Source organism: Ursus americanus, chromosome 8 (genome assembly GCF_024610735.1).
Source record: "Ursus americanus isolate L20-20 chromosome 8, mUrsAme1.1.p, whole genome shotgun sequence".
NCBI lineage: Eukaryota > Metazoa > Chordata > Mammalia > Carnivora > Ursidae > Ursus > Ursus americanus.
In genome coordinates this window covers 50,580,005-50,596,969 of record NC_142134.1, presented here as the reverse complement: position 1 = coordinate 50,596,969, position 16,965 = coordinate 50,580,005, and the positions used below count along the sequence as shown (strand labels likewise).

General features: G+C 41.6%; 1 protein-coding gene across 19 annotated transcripts in view; it reads left to right on the top strand.

Annotated features, from left to right (window-relative positions):
• The window catches only part of LIMCH1 (LIM and calponin homology domains 1), a 320,508-nt gene that overhangs the window by 158,088 nt on the left and 145,455 nt on the right, over nt 1-16,965 (top strand). Inside the window, exon 1 of one of the 19 annotated variants that reach the window (XM_087864175.1) lies at nt 4,193-4,369. The exons of the other annotated variants lie outside the window; for them this stretch is intronic. The gene's annotated coding sequence lies outside the window, so the exon portion shown is untranslated. Of the gene's footprint in view, nt 1-4,192; nt 4,370-16,965 lie in introns of those variants that run through there. 19 annotated transcript variants of the gene reach the window in all.

Sequence of the window (16,965 nt, the reverse complement as noted above, 5' to 3'; positions counted from 1 at the left end):
CTTTCAGGAGGTCACCTTCTGGGAGACAAATACACACATAAGGTCTAATAAAGGTAGAATGTGAAATGTTAATGGAGTAGAATATGCAAGGAGGAACAAGAAAAAATACCTATTTGAGATTAAGAACTTTGGAAGTTGCGGGATCTGTCTAAACTGGGCATCCACAAATAGTGAAGAGTGAAGAGTTGGGGAAAGGACATTCTAGCTTCTGGGGATGGAATGAGAACTGTTCAGAGCCACAAGAGTCTGCGTCTTGCCTGGGAGTGGCTCATATTTGCATGTGGCCGCAGCTGGAGTCTCAGGATCCCTGAGAGAAATCAGTGCTGTGGAAAGTGGACGAGGAAAGTAAGTTGAGACCAGAAATGCCACCTGGAGTGTCTGGACATGTTTTATATGAGTAAGAGCCACTGAAAACAATAGGATCTCATGTCCCAGACAACTCTGGGGACCGTGTGAAAAGCAGATTGTGGAAAGAGACCAGCAGCAAAAGTCAATTAGGACACAGTAGTCCAAATAAGAGATGACGAGCACCTAAATCTTGGTAGGAACAGTGGGAGTGGAGGTGAGGAGACAAGATTTATGTTTCTATGTTTTTCCCTGAATGTAATATGTCATCAATTATAAGACACACCATTTTGTGAAGTATGACTAATTGAAAAAAGCTGCCAATTAAATTATGGCACAGCACTAAGACACCAGCAATGGAAAGATGCCTCTTTATCTCAGAGGTTAAAAAAAAAAAGTACATTGCAGAATTGATGAAATATGATAAATAATCTGAGGAAGATGACATCTACATTTTGGACTTGAACCAACTTAGAGGATAATGATGCCGTTAACAGGAATCATGGGAGCAGTGGATGAGAAACGGGTTCCAGTAGAAAAGATGAATTCTCTTTTGGACATTTTGAGTTGGCTGTATCTAAGAGGTATTCCTTCATGTGCAGATGTCTGGCAGACAACTGGAAATGTTGGTTTTGAACTCAAGGAAAAAGTTATAAAAAATTGGACGAGGTTAATGAATGGATTATTTTGACGTTAAATCCTTATGCTTAAGTATATATGAAGACAAATTATTTCTTTTTCTAAAACCACAAGCTTTGAAGATTTTCCCTCCAAATTATAGTCTTATCTTTGGAGTGTGTGAGCTATGTTGGCAGAGATAGTGGGGAGGAAGGAGAGATGTTGAAATTAGTTGGAGACCACAGGAGGAGCCATTAGCAATTGCACTTAGATAGGAAAATTGTGACAGATCATGGCTTAGAAAGATCTTTGTATAATTGACAATTCATTGAGCTATAATATCCCACCAATCTTGTACCCTCTAGCTTCTCATCTTCCTTGATACTTCCCTCTTAGTACTACGTAAGCAGGTTAGTTTGCTAGGGCTGCCATTGACAGAATATCACCGCCTGGGGGTCCTAAGTAACAGAAATGAACTTTCTCACAATTCTGGAGGCTGAAAGTCTAAGATCAAGATGAGGGCAGGGTTGGTTTCTTCTGAGGACTCTTCCCTTAGTTTGCCCACAGCCATCTTATTATGGTCTCCCCTGTGTGTGTACGCATGCGCGTGTCCATGCCCTAATCTCTTCCTAGAAGGACATCAATTACATTGGATTAAGGCCCACTCTAATGGCTGCATTAACGTCATTACCTTTTTAAATACCCTGTCTCCACATATAGTCACATGTCTGAGTTACTGGGGGTTCTGACTTCCATATATAAATGGGGCAGGGGGATACACTCGCCAGCCCATAACAGTGAGTAAGCCAGCCGAGCACTTCAATTCTTATTCACATGTGTTATGAATGCCTAGACCTGCTAGCTAAAATCCTCTTCATGCACCAGAAATTATTTTTCCAAGCTTGTTTCCATAATTATTTTGTGTCTGTGCTGAGGTGGAACGTTATATATAGCAGTGCTATAAAACTTTTTTTTTGAGTTTTTTTCCCCTTCCTGTCCCTGGGGGGATAAAAAAAAAAAAAAACCAAAAAGCCATTCTTTGAAGAAAGAAACCACTTGTTCTCCCTTATCTTTCATTGGACGGTGTTTGGTAGTTTGTGACATTACATCAGTTCCTCACTTGTTCTCCCTCAGGAACAGGCCTTCAATTAGGAACTGTGAGGAAAAAATATATAATAGCAGGAAATACATATTTCAGTCTAAGTTTTACTTCTTCTATTTTTTTTTCATAATCATAGCTTCCCTCAAGAAGAAATTTCTGTGGAACCAAGTTTTAGCTTGTACTCCAAACCTGGGGTTGTAGGGATTCTGTTGTTTGACAACAGGAGAAATTTCGCCCAATCTCTGCAAGTGTTGTATAAAAGGGTAAAACCGTGCTAGACTAAACCAGTACTTCTCTCAAAATGTGCCATAATCTGAGACTGTTTTTGTAGGAAGTTTGTCTTGGCAAGCATTTCAAAAGAATTTGCTAGATACCTCTCTTGTAACTAGCTGGTTTCCTGTTAGAATCTTGGGTCTCCCCTCATCTCAGTGGGTACAAAAATTAGCTTCCCTCTCTGTCGTTCTTTCCTCAATATAAAATATTATATTTCTGAGTCAGTTGGTTGATATTTATCACTTGTTGATAAATTAATTGTTGATTTATTAATTGTTGCTGTTTAACTTTGTTCAGTTTGAAGTTTTGATTTGACTTAAATATGTTCCCCACTTATTAAAAAAAAAAGATGACTGATAGGATTTTATAAGAATGGTACTTCACCTCGATGATCTGCCTCCCTAAAACCCATCACGCTACTATGACCACAAGAAAAATGTCAGAAGAACCCAAAATGAAGTACAAAATACCTGACCAGGACTCCTCCTAACTGTCAAGACCATCAAAAACGAGGAAAGTCCGAGAAACAAGGAAAATCCAGAGGAAATTAAGGAGATAGGATAACTAAAAATAATGTGGTGTCCTGGATGGAATCTTGGAACAGAAAAAGCCCATTAGCAAAAAAACTAATGAAATCCAAATAAAACGTGGAGTTTAGTTAATAATCGGATCCCAGTGTTTGTTCGTCAGCTGTGATAAATGTGTCACACAGCAGTGTCAGATGCTGGGTTTTGCTGGGACTCTTCGGACTTCCCTTGCAATTTTCTGTATATCTCAAAACTGCACTGCAATAAAAAGTTCACTTAAAAAATGGAATGAAGATCAAGGTAAAATAGAGCATAATGCACGGAAACTATAAAATAGGCGAAGAAACACAGAGGTTATTAATAAATATTGAATATCAGCCTAACATTTGATGTATTGGTATCAATAAATAGCAGTATACCAGTAGTCAGTTGGCATTTCAATCTAATAAACTTTTATAAATGATGAATTGGTTGTAAACACTGTGTTTTATAGCATTTGAAAATTCTAAATGGGAAATCCACACGCGAGGTTTCTGTTCACATATTTCAGGATCCCCGTTTTTAGAATCTGCACAAAGAAATACTTCATGTCCTTTAGGGAGGTTTCATAAAAAGCAACAGGTGGGAAATGGGTTTTGCAGTAGCATGAACAGTCATAACCATAAATACTAGTACCTCAGAATTATACCAGCAGAGGACTGTAAACACATTAATAACCCAACAGTGCAGAAATTCCATTCTCAGATGTCATCTCAATTTCAGGCACAAAGATTAAATGCCTACATTTAAATTCAAAGCCCTGAATGGATATGATGATTCTTTATTTTCGTGGGGATTCATGGAGTGAGTTCACCAGTTTCCTCGTCGATACAATGTGGTTGATAAATCTCTCAGTATTGTGGGGGTAAATGAGATGCTATATATGTGCAATGCCTAATGTGGTGGATGGTACGTAGTAGGTTTCCAGGAAAATGTACCGGCGCTTTTTATATATTATGTTCACGATGATTACGATGATGGATCATAGAAAGTCAGTGACTTGCCTGGGGTCATGCAGCTACTCTATTCCAGAGTCGGGACTTGAACTCTTGTCCCTCGGATCCTCTTGGGTGCCTGTGGCAGATCCACATGCACCGATAGCGTCAGGTGCCTACAGTGAACCAGCAGCTGTCACAGAGTTCTCCGGCAGAATTGTATTTGGGCATCTCCACCTCTTGGGGATTCTCTTCCCCTTCCTCGGAGAGAGCAGAATTCTCCGCCTCCCTCCCCAATAGGTGTGGCAATCACGCTCTCTTCCAGTAAGTTCCCTTTCCCTGCATCAGCACTTCAGGCTGCTGCAGCCTGCTCCCGGGCAGAGCTGGGTTTGCTGTGCTGGGGACGGGCTGGGGAGAGGGAGTGTGAGGGAAGGTTTCAGCTGCTGTGTTGGAGCACCGAGGAGAGATGCCCCACCCCTCTCCCGGTGCGGGCAGGCTGGAGTTAATGCAGAACCGGAGGACGTGTGGGGGTAAGTAAAATCCATCATGTATCCATGTTTATGGGTGTCCATGAGGGAAGGAAAGAAGCTATTTAAACACTTGGTTAAAAAAAAAAAAAGTTCCTTTTTATGCACTCAGTGTGGCTAAAATCTGATCGCAATTACTTTCCTCTGGAGTTCACCTTGTCCCCTGATAGTCCTACTACATGTTGCTTTTAATGAAGTCTTTTTTATTCTCTAAGGGGAGCCTTGTTTTTTCTTTTGGGATGTGCCATGGAAGACCCATAGACACAAAGTTTGGTCAAAAGAAAGAGGATTTTCAAGAATTTTGTGAATTAAAAGCAACTCTACTACATCTTAAATGTTTATCCCAGCAGTTCTCTGGTCCTCCACAGCACGTGGTGTCGTGGGGAAAAGACAACTGCGGACATCTGACCTGTGGTCTCACCTGAGCCCCTTCTCACATTCTGTTCCTGTTTCCACGGACCCCTTTGCTTTCTAAAAATTTCCATTTCTTAAAATGAGGAGGGGGAAAAAATTGAGAAAATTAGAGAGGGGAGTCTAAAGAGGCAGCGAGCCTGGGTTCAAGGGCTGCTTCTCCCCGCCTAGCCCTCCTGGAACCTTGTCCTTCAAAGTCAATATTTATTGCAGGCCAGGGAAGGAATGGAGGTTATTTCTGGGCAATTCTCTAATAAAATCCTGTCCGATCTGTCTGAATGCTAACGGCTTCATGGCACTGGTTATCTAGGGGAAGGAAATTTTCCTTAGCCAAATTTATGAGGCTGGGTTGAAAACCAAGCTGAACCAGAGCCTAGCGAATCCCCATGGCAAAATGATTCATCTTCGTAGAGCTGGAAAATCTATTTTTATCACCTTTATTCAGCCAACTCCTCATTTTTATTCCCTCACTGAACGGCTGCTATTTCCTTCATGGTGCTGAATAAACCAAATGTCTCGGGAGTCTGAAATTTCCCTTTGGGTCGTTCCCGGCGCGGCTGATTGAGCAGCCCCCGGGCGAAGGGGATGGTTCTGAGCTGCCTGGGTGGGTTCTGCGCAGTGTGAAGGTCAGACCAAACAGAGGCAGCACGAGTCAGCAGCCTGCCTTTTATCCGGAGATCCCGCCCGGGCTCCGTGCCACTCTGCCTCCTGACTTTTGTGCAAGGTGTGTACGGGGGAGCCCTTCCCGCCTGGGAGACCTCTCCGAGGGGGGCAGAAGGGGCAAGAGGAGACCACTCTCTCTCTGGCTTGCCTTTTTGAGTACGAAGCAGGGCACAGCAAGGTTGCCAAGGGACTTCCAGACACCATTTTATTCCTTTCTTTAGTTCCATTCAGATCTCTGTCTGTGCCATCCCAGGCTCTTGTGAGAGTTCCACAGAAGGCCGAGAGGAGTCATGACTGCTTTCTGTAAGGGCTTTTAAAAGATAAAGACAAGGAAAAAGAATGCTTCTTCCTGAATTTCCTAGGCTAACAGATTCTGCATGCTTACTGTTTGAGAGAGGTGGCAAATGGCAACGGGGAAAGCAACGGGAATGTTGACTGTAACATAGAAACAGTGTTCATGGCTGTTGGGGGAGTTTTTCAGCATCTGGCATATAACGGGCACTCAATAAAGGTTTTATTGAATGGATGGCCAGGATATAATTCCTCACAGCCCTCAGTTAGTCTTCTTGACAGCTGTTTTTCAGGAGGCGGCATGGTGTGATTAGGCATTCCAAGTCAGTTGGCCTAAATTCAAATCCTGGATTTGCAATTTAGCTGCGTGCTCTTCGGCAGGGTTATGAAATCATTTCAGGCCTCTGTTTCCTGGTCTGTAAAGTGGGAATAATAGAGTCACTGCCTTATATGGTTTTTGTAAAGATTAAACTAGTTAATATAGGTAAAGAACCTAGAACTTTTCCTGTGATGTGGTTCCAGATATAAAGAGGAGGAAGAGCAGGAGAAGGAAGGGGAAGGGCATTGGCTATTGGGATGAATTGGGGAACTTCTGAGATTTTTGACCCTGTCTTTTGGGTTCAGTAATTCCCTTAAACCAGGATTTCAGTGATTTATAAACCCGCCTTTGGTACAGGGAATAACTTCAGAATAAAAGAATAAAGTGGAATTTAAGAAAAGAAAAGATTACTTCTAATCTCTCAACAAATAGTGATTGAGCTCCTGCTCCATGCCAGGTACTAAACTAAACACGGGCTATTCAGTGTTGAAACAAACAGTTACAGAGGCTGTGGTCTGGACTCTGTTGGGCACTAAGAATTCATTGGCTCAGAGAATATAGCTGCTGTGTTCCTTTTCCTCTGTTAAAAAAGTATGTTGACCTAAAACAACGATGCTTTCAAGCTTGGCACCCAACGATGAGTGAGGCGTAAGGCAGTAAGGAGAGTTGGATGCATATGGAACCACGTACAAAGCCCAATTCTATGGTGCAAGCTAGGTAGGCATGGGTATAGGATTGACCCACGAAACTGGAGGGGAATCCAAAGCAGTGATATGTATAATTGACCTCTGGAACATAAAGGAACACAGATAAGTAGTGAAAGAATGAGAGAGCCCAAGCAGTTGTTATAATGATATGAAGTAAGAGCCATTAGGCCCCTGAGAGCCATTAGGCCCCAAGCTCAACTTTGAAAATAGAGATTGGAGAAGGCTGGATTTCTTCTCACTTTTCAGCTCCCAGTACCTCCATGGCAGGTGGGCTCCTGCTTGGTCCTTTCAGAGCCTGGAGCCTCACATCTCTTGGAAAAATCAAGGATGTATGTGAGCTACTTATCTCCATCTGGTTTTGCCATTCTGTAGAACATTCTGATATGTTAATTTGGAGAATCCTTTTTTTTACTTTGGAGAACTTCCACAGTGATCCATCCTGGCCAGCGCTATAAGCCACTCACTCACCTTTGCCAGATCTGTTTTTGAGGGATGATTTTATCCTTGCATGTCTTACAGCCCGGGCCTGGGAAAGTCACGGAGTGTGATTTGTGGAATGGAATAATGAACAATTTGTCATTCTACTTTCATCCTGATGACTGGATTAATTCCTGGGGTCTCTGTTTTCCATAAACAGTCATTTCTTCCACAGCAGCCATCTCTAAAGAAAGGGAACTGATGAAATGAGTGGGACATGTTTTATGTGGCTGTATTCGGTTCTTTCTGTTTGATCCCCATGGAAGCTTTGGCAGTGATCTCTACAGCGTTTTTGCGGGTGGTGCTGGAGAATGAGTTTGGTGAACAGCCCCCTGGCTGCTGTTGGCTGATCCCTGCAGATACCATAATGGATACAACTTGAATACTCACAGAGGTCTCCCTGCCCTTCCTAGAGCTGACCCCAGGACTGACATCGGAACACCTGACTTGAGCCATATTGTGAAATGAGCAGCAGCCGGGAGCCGGCCGGTGTTTGCTGGCTTATTCTCGGCTGCTCTGTGCTGGAGCGGAGTCCCCTGTCCTCTTATTGCACATCCTAGGATTTTCACCCCAGCCCTGAGTCTGCCGGGGTCTTTTCTGATAGACTCTCATTTCATCTTCCTCTTTTCTGTTTCAATTTTCACTCCCAGAATAACTAATCAGCCTTAGAAGTTCCTGATTTATTGATTTTATCCAGACTCTACTGCTGCTACATTTTGCTCTTAGGAATATGGAGAAGCCTAGGAAATTCTCAGATATCTATATCTATCTATATATACACACACATATATGTATCTACGTACATGTATATATTCATATCCATATATATAATCTATAGATAAAGATGTGTGTGTGTGTGTGTGTGTGTGTGTGTGTGTGTGTGTGGTTTGTTTTCTGAGAAGGTACTCATGGTAGGAGGCTTTTGCTCTCAAACTAGTCAAACAAGGTAATTGAGGACTAAAAATTTAAATAAATGAAATTAACAATAAAAACCTGTAGGAAAAAAAAAAGAAATACCTAGGAGAAAAATCGATTTAAGTAGACTTGTAAAACAGAAAGGGGTAGAGGGAGAAGGAAGGAGAAATGTGATTGGCTGGCAACTGGGCATCCTTTTGTTTCCTGACTTTTTTTTTTTTTTTTTTTTTTTTTGCCCTTCAATAGCCCATGCTACCTATTTCCAGAAGTCGACCTATTTTCCCCATTTCTCTCTTGCTCCGTTACTGTAAAACAAATATTCGTACGGTTCCTTGCCACATGGTTATTTCAGCTGTATCCAAAAATCCATCCATGGCTTGCGTTTTACGATACTGTGAGCAAACCTGACCTAGGCATGTTCTTATGTCAGACTACAGACTTACATCAGTGCAGGGATTAACAGTAAGAGAGAAAAGCTTAGTGTCGTGTGCTTAGATGAATGAACTCCAATACAGTGAAAAGAAGAACTAAAAAATTATAAAATCTTCATGGAATCTCACATTACTGCTAAAGAATTAATCTGTTATGATGATGGCAAAACTGACTACCAAGTATAGTGGGACTTATCCCCCAAATATAAGGGATCCGTTGACTTTCAAGAAATAAATAATGGTCCTATCTTTGGTATCATCAACATGTTTTTTGGTAAATGACATGTCGATTTGATGGAAGTCAAAACTTGTGATTTGTGAGGGAGAAAGTAACCCGCGGGACTGTGTCGAAGAGACGCAAGTGTTCATTCTACTGGTGGATCCAGCACCTCCTTCCCCAATGAGGGGTATTTGTTCCTAAGACAACTGGTGTCCTTCAAGCACAGAATGTCTAACTCGGCTAAAGGTACTTCGTGTTTGCTATAAATATACCTATTGTATTTTTTTATGTATTTTGATAGAAGTATTTTAATCTATGTTTAAAGATTTAAATATAAAAACATAAAACACACGAAATAGGTGTAGTACAGTACTGGGGACATCTTCGAGCTACTGCATAGACAGTGTGTTGCCCCTAAAAGAACTTGAATTTTAACAAGTTGGAGTTTTCATGAAATTTACTCAAACAAAACAACACATCCGGTTTCCTATAGGACAATTAACCTTTAGGTCCATTCTGTCCCAAATGGGAGCTTTCTTCTTTTTCTTTGAGCACAGGGATCAAGGCTGGCATAGTCTCCTGTAGACTGAAATGTATCCTTGTGATCATTCTGTCTGCATTGCAAGCATGACTAGTTGGACAGCAGATGAAGGAATGTTGTCACTATCTCAATTTTTCCATCCCTGTCTGAGTCCCCCCTGCAGGCTTCAGAACCCCGGAGGAGTGCTACACTCTGGGGTCCTGATGTCTTGGCCAGGTTTCTGATTAAAAAACAAAGGCATTTCTGTGTCATACTTTTATAGAGAGCATATGGTGTGTATTTATTTTGTGATAGGTTTTTATCACTTGGTAGAAAGATGTTGCTACATCTGAAGTGAACAATCACTCCCCCGCGTCCTTTCACAGATCTAGTTGTTTCTTCACCCGGGTGACGGATTTAGGGGGCACGTCGACAAGACTGCCCTGGAAATATTTCCTCTCTAGACATTGACTTGTATCTTTTTATCTCAAATTCAACCTTTTTGCCCATGGCCATGCTTTCCTGCAGCAAATAACACGATGAACTCTTGGTCTTGCGTTTCTGACTCTGCGCCCCTGCCCCTGCAGCCTCCTCAACTCCAACCCATGATTATGCTGGATGCTTTCTGTGTTATGCTTTGGCTTGTAATGGTCCGCCTGAAAGATAAACTGCTATTACATAAATCTATGACCCTTTTGAAAACAAATAGAGCTGTTGAAAGAGTTTAAGAACATAGTGACTCCTTGAAAGATTGTCAACATTCTTGAACCCTTTGACTAAAAATGAATTTTCTTCTGTGTGTGTGTGTGTGTGTGTGTGTGTGTGTGTGTGTATTGAAATTCATAAAAAAGAACCTCAGTAGCAAGATATTCGAAGGCTTTTGTGTTCTTAACCTTGCAATGTTTTTCTTGGCAGGACTTGAAGAAAACTTAGCTGTCATCTATTTTCTGCTCCTGTTGAGGGGAGCAGCTGGACTGGGAGACTCTGGGGTGGCAGGGAGAAACCTGCAGAGGAGAGAGAGGCCCAGGTGCCGCTGGGGGCCCAATGCTTACCTACTTATCCCGTCGCCTTTACCCTGCTCCCCAAGGCGGAGTCTTTCTTTTCTTTTTATGTCTTCTCACGTGGCTCCACTGCTGTGGGGCTGGAGCACTGCGGTCTGCCGAGGACCGCACATAGGCCCTGTCGCCACCAGGTTCGTCTCTGGACACTAGACCAGCCTGCCATTAGGATGCTTACGCTTCCTTCGGAGCCTCGTCTGTCGGTGCTGAGGCAGCTGATTGGGACTGTGCAAGCTCTCTGTGGGACTCCCCACATTGCCTGACTTCCCTCTTGGGTCTTTGATCTAAACTCTGGCTGCCAGGTAACCAAGACGCAGTCATTTGATTGGTCTCTCTCCCCTCTTCTGTCTTGCTTCCATCCTGAAAACAACTGCTCTGAACTGGCATATGCCTATGGGGACTTCGGTGTCATAGCACAGGATAGATACTTTACTCCTTTGTGTAACCTCAGAGTTACTGCCAATAGAAGGGGGAAACAGATTTTGTTCATCATCCTGAGTTGTGGTGTGATGTGAGTTGGAATGCTAAGAGCAGCTTAGAGATATTTTTAGCAAAATGAAATATTTTGATGCATATCTGTCACCTGAAATTTTTCCCAGATTTGCTATTTGTACCTTCTTAGCAACCTCACAAAGGGGTATTGTATTTGAGTCGGAAGAGAAAAATATTTTTATTTCCTGCCCTTGACGTTTAGTGGAATTGATAAAAAGCATCAAGGCTCTTTGAGTTCTGGATCTCTCCCACACGCACGAAAACATTATATAAGAAAGAACTTGAGTGGTTTTTTCCTGTTTGTCAGTATGAGGGGGGAGTTATTGTGGAAAGTGGTGGGCAAACCATGAGCAGGATTGGAAAACAAAGAGCTTTGCTAAGAAAATCATAGCAAGAGTGATTGGACAGCTACCATGTCATCTGGCTCTCAAGGTATCATTGACCTTGACTGATGGCTTTGACTTTCCCTCTGCAGGTTAATTTAAAGAGTCTTTTACTTATGTATATTTCTGAAAAGAAACTTGAGCTGTAGGGTGTTGGAGCTACACTGTGTTTTATTAAATGGTTATTTAATCAATAAATGAGTGATAGTCTCTTTCGGGTGATCAGAAAATAGTCATTAAAAAAGTCACGGGTTTGACTTTTGGAAAAAGTTAAGTAAACACAGAGCTTATGTACTTAAGCAGTTGGACAACAGAATGATGCTTTCAGTCAAGAATATCCATTTCAGGGGCGCCTGGGTGGCACAGCGGTTAAGCGTCTGCCTTCGGCTCAGGGCGTGATCCCGGCGTTATGGGATCGAGCCCCACATGAGGCTCCTCCGCTATGAGCCTGCTTCTTCCTCTCCCACTCCCCCTGCTTGTGTTCCCTCTCTCACTGGCTGTCTCTATCTCTGTCAAATAAATAAATAAAATCTTTAAAAAAAAAAGAATATCCATTTCATTTTATATTTATTTGGTTTTTTAATTTTGGGGGCCATGGTTTAGATGGCCCAACTGTTCTGTTGGTTAAATTGCCAGCATGAAATAGTAACAATGGACTGAATACTTTACAAAAAATAAATTCTTCCTGCTTGGCCTACCTATTTATTTATTCATCAAGATTTTCCAGACTTTGCCAACGGAATCATAAGCAGACATCTGGTGACATATTGTTGTCAATGCATAGAAGACTGCCTTCTATGTAAAGTAGAAAGAAGCCCTTGCCTTTCTCTATTTTTTTTTTTAATAAGAAAATCCAAGGAGACATTGTCTGTGTTGTTCTGTTACACTTGTCTGTCCATGGAATGAAATCCACGTGTTGATTGTTTTTACTTCTCCCCTTTCTCCAATGTTAGCTCCCTTTTAACACCCCTCATTCGATTTCTTTACTCCTGGGTCTTTCAGGTGCTTTCACCATACTCGTCCCTTGCCTGAGTTAATGGTCCACCAGCACAACATTCTGGACAATGAACCGATTGCTTCCCCTGTGGTAGACCATGGCATTAAAATAGCAGTGAGCTTTAGTGCAATCGCAGCAAAAACTGCTCTCCTGGGTCAACTCCATTCTTCCTCTGCTCAACTCCATGTTCTGTTAGCTGCAGAAATGCCAAGAGTTTCCTCCCACCCACCCCTCCACCCTACCCCAAAGGAACTCCTTAAGGACCTCACTATATTTGTACCTCCCTGTCAGTGTGGGTCTTTCATACCGAGAGAGACAAGGCTTTGCAAATGGACTTTTTCTTTGCACTTTCTCCTTCCTATTATTATTATTATTATTATTATTATTATTAATTTTATCGGGGTATAATTGACATGTAATATTGTATTAGTTTCAGGTGTACAACATGATGATAAGTTATTTGTATATATTATGAATGATCACCACAATAAGTCTAGTTACCATCTGTCATCACATATAGCTACAGAGGTTTTTTTTCCTATGATGGGAACTTTTAAGATCTACACTCTTAGCAGCTTTCAAATATGCAATACAGTATTATTAATGATAGTCACCATGCTGTCCATTACATCTCCAGGACTTATTTATCTTATAACTAGAAGTTTGTACCTTTTGATTTCCTCACCCATTTTGCCCACTCCCCACCCCCTGCCTCTGACAACCATCAATCCGGTTATTCTTTTTTTTTTAAGATGTATTTATTTATTTTAGAGAGTTGGGTGTTGAGGGGGGGATAGAGGGAGAGAGTGCTCTACACTGAGCACGAAGCCTGATGCGGGGCTGATCTCATGACCCTGAGATCATGACCTGAGCTGAAACCAAGAGTCGAACACTTAACCGACTGTGCCACCCAGGCACCCCCAATTCTATTATTCTTTTTTTATATAATAATTTTTTATTATGTTATGTTAGTCACCATACAGTACATCCCTAGTTTTAATGTAAATTCCGATGATTCATTACTTGCGTATGACACCCAGGGCACCATGCAATACGTGCCCTCCTTAATACCCATCACCGGCCTATCCCAATCCTCCACCCTCCTCCCCTCTAAAGCCCTCAGCTTGTTTCCCAGAGTTCCCAATTCTATTATTCTTAACATCTTAAAGATGTTAACTACAGAGGCCCAGATTTATCTCCTGGGTTAGCCACTTCCTGGCTAAGTGACCTTGGGCCAGTTATTTAACCTTATTCTAAACCTCAGCTTTCTCATCTGTAAAATGAGGAACAACCATAGCACCAACCTCATAAGACTAGTGTAAGGATTAAATGGGCTAATGCAGGTAAAACTAGTATGCTTACCTGGTGCATAGTATGTGCTCAAAAAAGGTAGTGATGATGTTGGTGCTGATGCAGGTGGTGGTCACTCACATCCTTCCTGAAACCTCTATTTTCTCATCTGTAAAATGGCACAGTAATAGCACCTACCTCACTGATTAGTGAGGAATAAAGATACATGGATCAACTTCGTGTGTTGTCTGGCATCTTATACGTTCTCAGTGCGCAGTAGTGGACACTGTTGCAATGATGTAGATTCATGATACTTCTCCTGTTTATCTCTACTCTTAGTTTAGTTTCAGGACCTCATGGATAACTTTACGGCTCAAAGTGTAAGCCTGAAACAGTCACTTTGAGCAAGGCACTGGCTCCTTCTGTTTCTATTACTTATTGTAAAATGACGGAGTTGAACTAAATGCCTTGAATTGCCTCTTCCTCTAAAGTATTTTAACAATGATCACTCCATTAGTCAACTCAATTTTGAAAATACCTCTTGATGAGAAACTCATCCAAAAGAACTTCTTTGCCCTCTACCACCAAAGACCTTACTAAACTAGTCTCCTTCATCATCTCTTAGCAAATTTTCTCTTATTTAAAAAATCAGGCTGTTTTGTTTGTATCAATGGGCCCTATACAGAAGTGTAACTGATCAGACTATAATTTTCCAAAGCCATTCTTTTTTCTCATAGTTATACTTTTAATCTATAAACTCTTGGCCAGTTTCACTACAAATTAAATCCTGATGCCTTCGAGGTATATCCATTTTGAGGAACAGTAGTTAATTTTGTCTCTTTGCCAATGGCTGCTCTCACTTTGTTCTACCCCCCCCCAAGAATCCCCATTCAGTTTTTTCTCCTTGGAGAATAGATATGAAAAACTGGTTTCCATTACAATTTCATCACCCCTGAGGTAGGAGGACTAAGTATCAAGTATGGTTTCAGGCCAAGAACATCGAACTGGAATCCCAAAGACCTGGACTGCAGTCCAGGCTCTGCCCCCAGAGCTGTGAGGCTATGGATAATACACTTACTGTAGTTTTAGTCCTTAGTTTTCCCACCTGTCAAATGAAAGACAGGACAAAAAGAATGATCCCTAAGATTTATCTACTTGTGAAGACTCATGGTCCCTATCCCTTCCCATTTTATCTCGTACTATTTTTATTGTGGCTTATTTTTATTTTTATTGTAATTGAGGTATAATTGACATACAATATTATATTAGTTTCAGGTGTACATTCTTTGTATATACGACGAATGATCCCCACAATATCACCACAGTAAGTCTAGTTAACATCTGCACCATACTTAGTTACAGAATTTTTTTTCTTGCGATGAGAACTTTTAAGATTTCCTCTCTTAGCAACTTTTTTTTTTAGAGAGGGGGAGGGGAGAAGGAGCAGAGGAGAGGGAGAGAGAGAATCTTAAGCAGGCTCCATGCCCAGCGTGGAGCCCTATGTGGCGCTCAGTCTCAGGACTCTGAGATCATGACCTGAGCCAAAATCAAGAGTCAGATGCTTAAGCGACTGAGCCCCCACCCAGATGCTCCTTTCAAATATGCAATATGATATTTTAAACTATAGTCTCCATGCTATATATTACATCCTAGGAGTTATTTATTTTATAACTGGAAGTTTGTGTCTTTTGACTCCCTTTACCCATTTTGTTCACCCCCACCCCTGGCAAACCACCAGTCTGTTCTCTGTATCTATGAGCTTTGTTTGTTTGTTGTTGTTTTTAATTTCACACATAAGTGAGATCATACGGTATTTGTCTCTCTCCGGCTTACTTCTCTTAACATAATGCCCCCGAGGTCTATCCTTGTTATCACAAATGGCTAGATTTCATTCTCTTTCATGGCTGAATAATATTCTGCTAGCTAGCTAGCTAGCTTGATCTGTCTCGTAATTTCTTTATCCCTTTATCTATCTGGACACTTAGGCTGCTTCCAAATCATGGCTATTGTAAATAATGATGCAGTGAACATAGTTATGCGTGCATCTTTTCAAGTTAGTATTTTTGTTTTCTTCGGTTAAATACCCAGAAGGGGAATTGCTGGATCATATTGTAGTTCTAGTCTTAGTTTTTGAAGAGTCTCCATACTGTTGTCCATAGTGGCTGCACCAATTTACATTCCCACCAACAGCATACAAGGGTTCCCTTTACTCTATATCTTTGCCCACACTTGTTATTTCTTATCTTTTTTATATTGGCCCTTCCAACTAGCGTGAGGTGACAACTCATTATGGCTTTGATTTGCTTTCCCTGAAGATCAGTGATGTTGAGCATCTTTTCCATACTGTCAGTATTAACTACCACTTATTTAGTACCTATAAATGTCAGACATTATTCTAATAAGTTAACATTAATTGAATGCTCATTGTATGCTAAGCACTTTACATGTATTATTTACTCCCCATAGTAACCCAATAAGGTGGATGCAACTAGTATCCTCCTTTTATGGATGAGGAAACAAAGACTCAGGGATGTTAGGTGTGTGCTCAAGGTGAATAAAGGAGCAAGTGAGTGAGTGATGGAGCTGGAATTTGAATCCAGAAGCTTATGTCATACACTTGCCTTAGTCATTTTATTATTCATCATTCCTAAGCACTTCCTTTTTTCCCTTTTTCCTTCCTGCAACAACACAATTCGAGTGTAATAGTACCCTCACTTTATAGATGAAGAAACTAAGCACAAGGAGGTAAAACATTTGGCCATAGTAACCCCAGTGTGTGACAGAGCTAGGGTTCAAACACAAGCCTGTCTCTTTTTTTTTTTTTAAAGATTTTATTTATTTATGTGACAGAGAGACAGCCAGCGAGAGGGGGTACAGAGCAGGCGAGTGAGAGAGGAAGAAGCAGGCTCCCAGCAGAGGAGCCCGATGTGGGACTCGATCCCAGAACGCCGGGATCACGCTCTGAGCGGAAGGCAGACGCTTTAACGACTGCGCTACCCAGGCACCCCCCCAAGCCTGTCTCTTACCCAGCACATCCCATGGCCTCAGTGGATTTCTTACTACTTTCCTAGGTATCTTTGGAATTAGTGAAAAGCTAAGTCATGGTACATTTTGGTTTTTGTATTTTATTTCTTTTAAGCATGTAAGATAGAGTCTTTTATTTATTTTTAAAGATTTTATTTATTTATTTATTTGAGAGAGAGCAAGAGTGGGGGTCAGAGGGAAAAGGAGAAGCAGGCTCCCCACTGAGCAAGGAGCCCAATGTGGGGCTTGATCCCAGGACCCCAGGGTCATGACCTGAGCCGAAGGCAGATGCTTAACCAACTGAGCCACCCATGTGCCCCTGATAGAAGCTTTTAAGTGATAAGTTTTTTAAGCATGTAAGAGGCCAGATTTACTCAAGGAGCCAGGTATAAATCACTTTG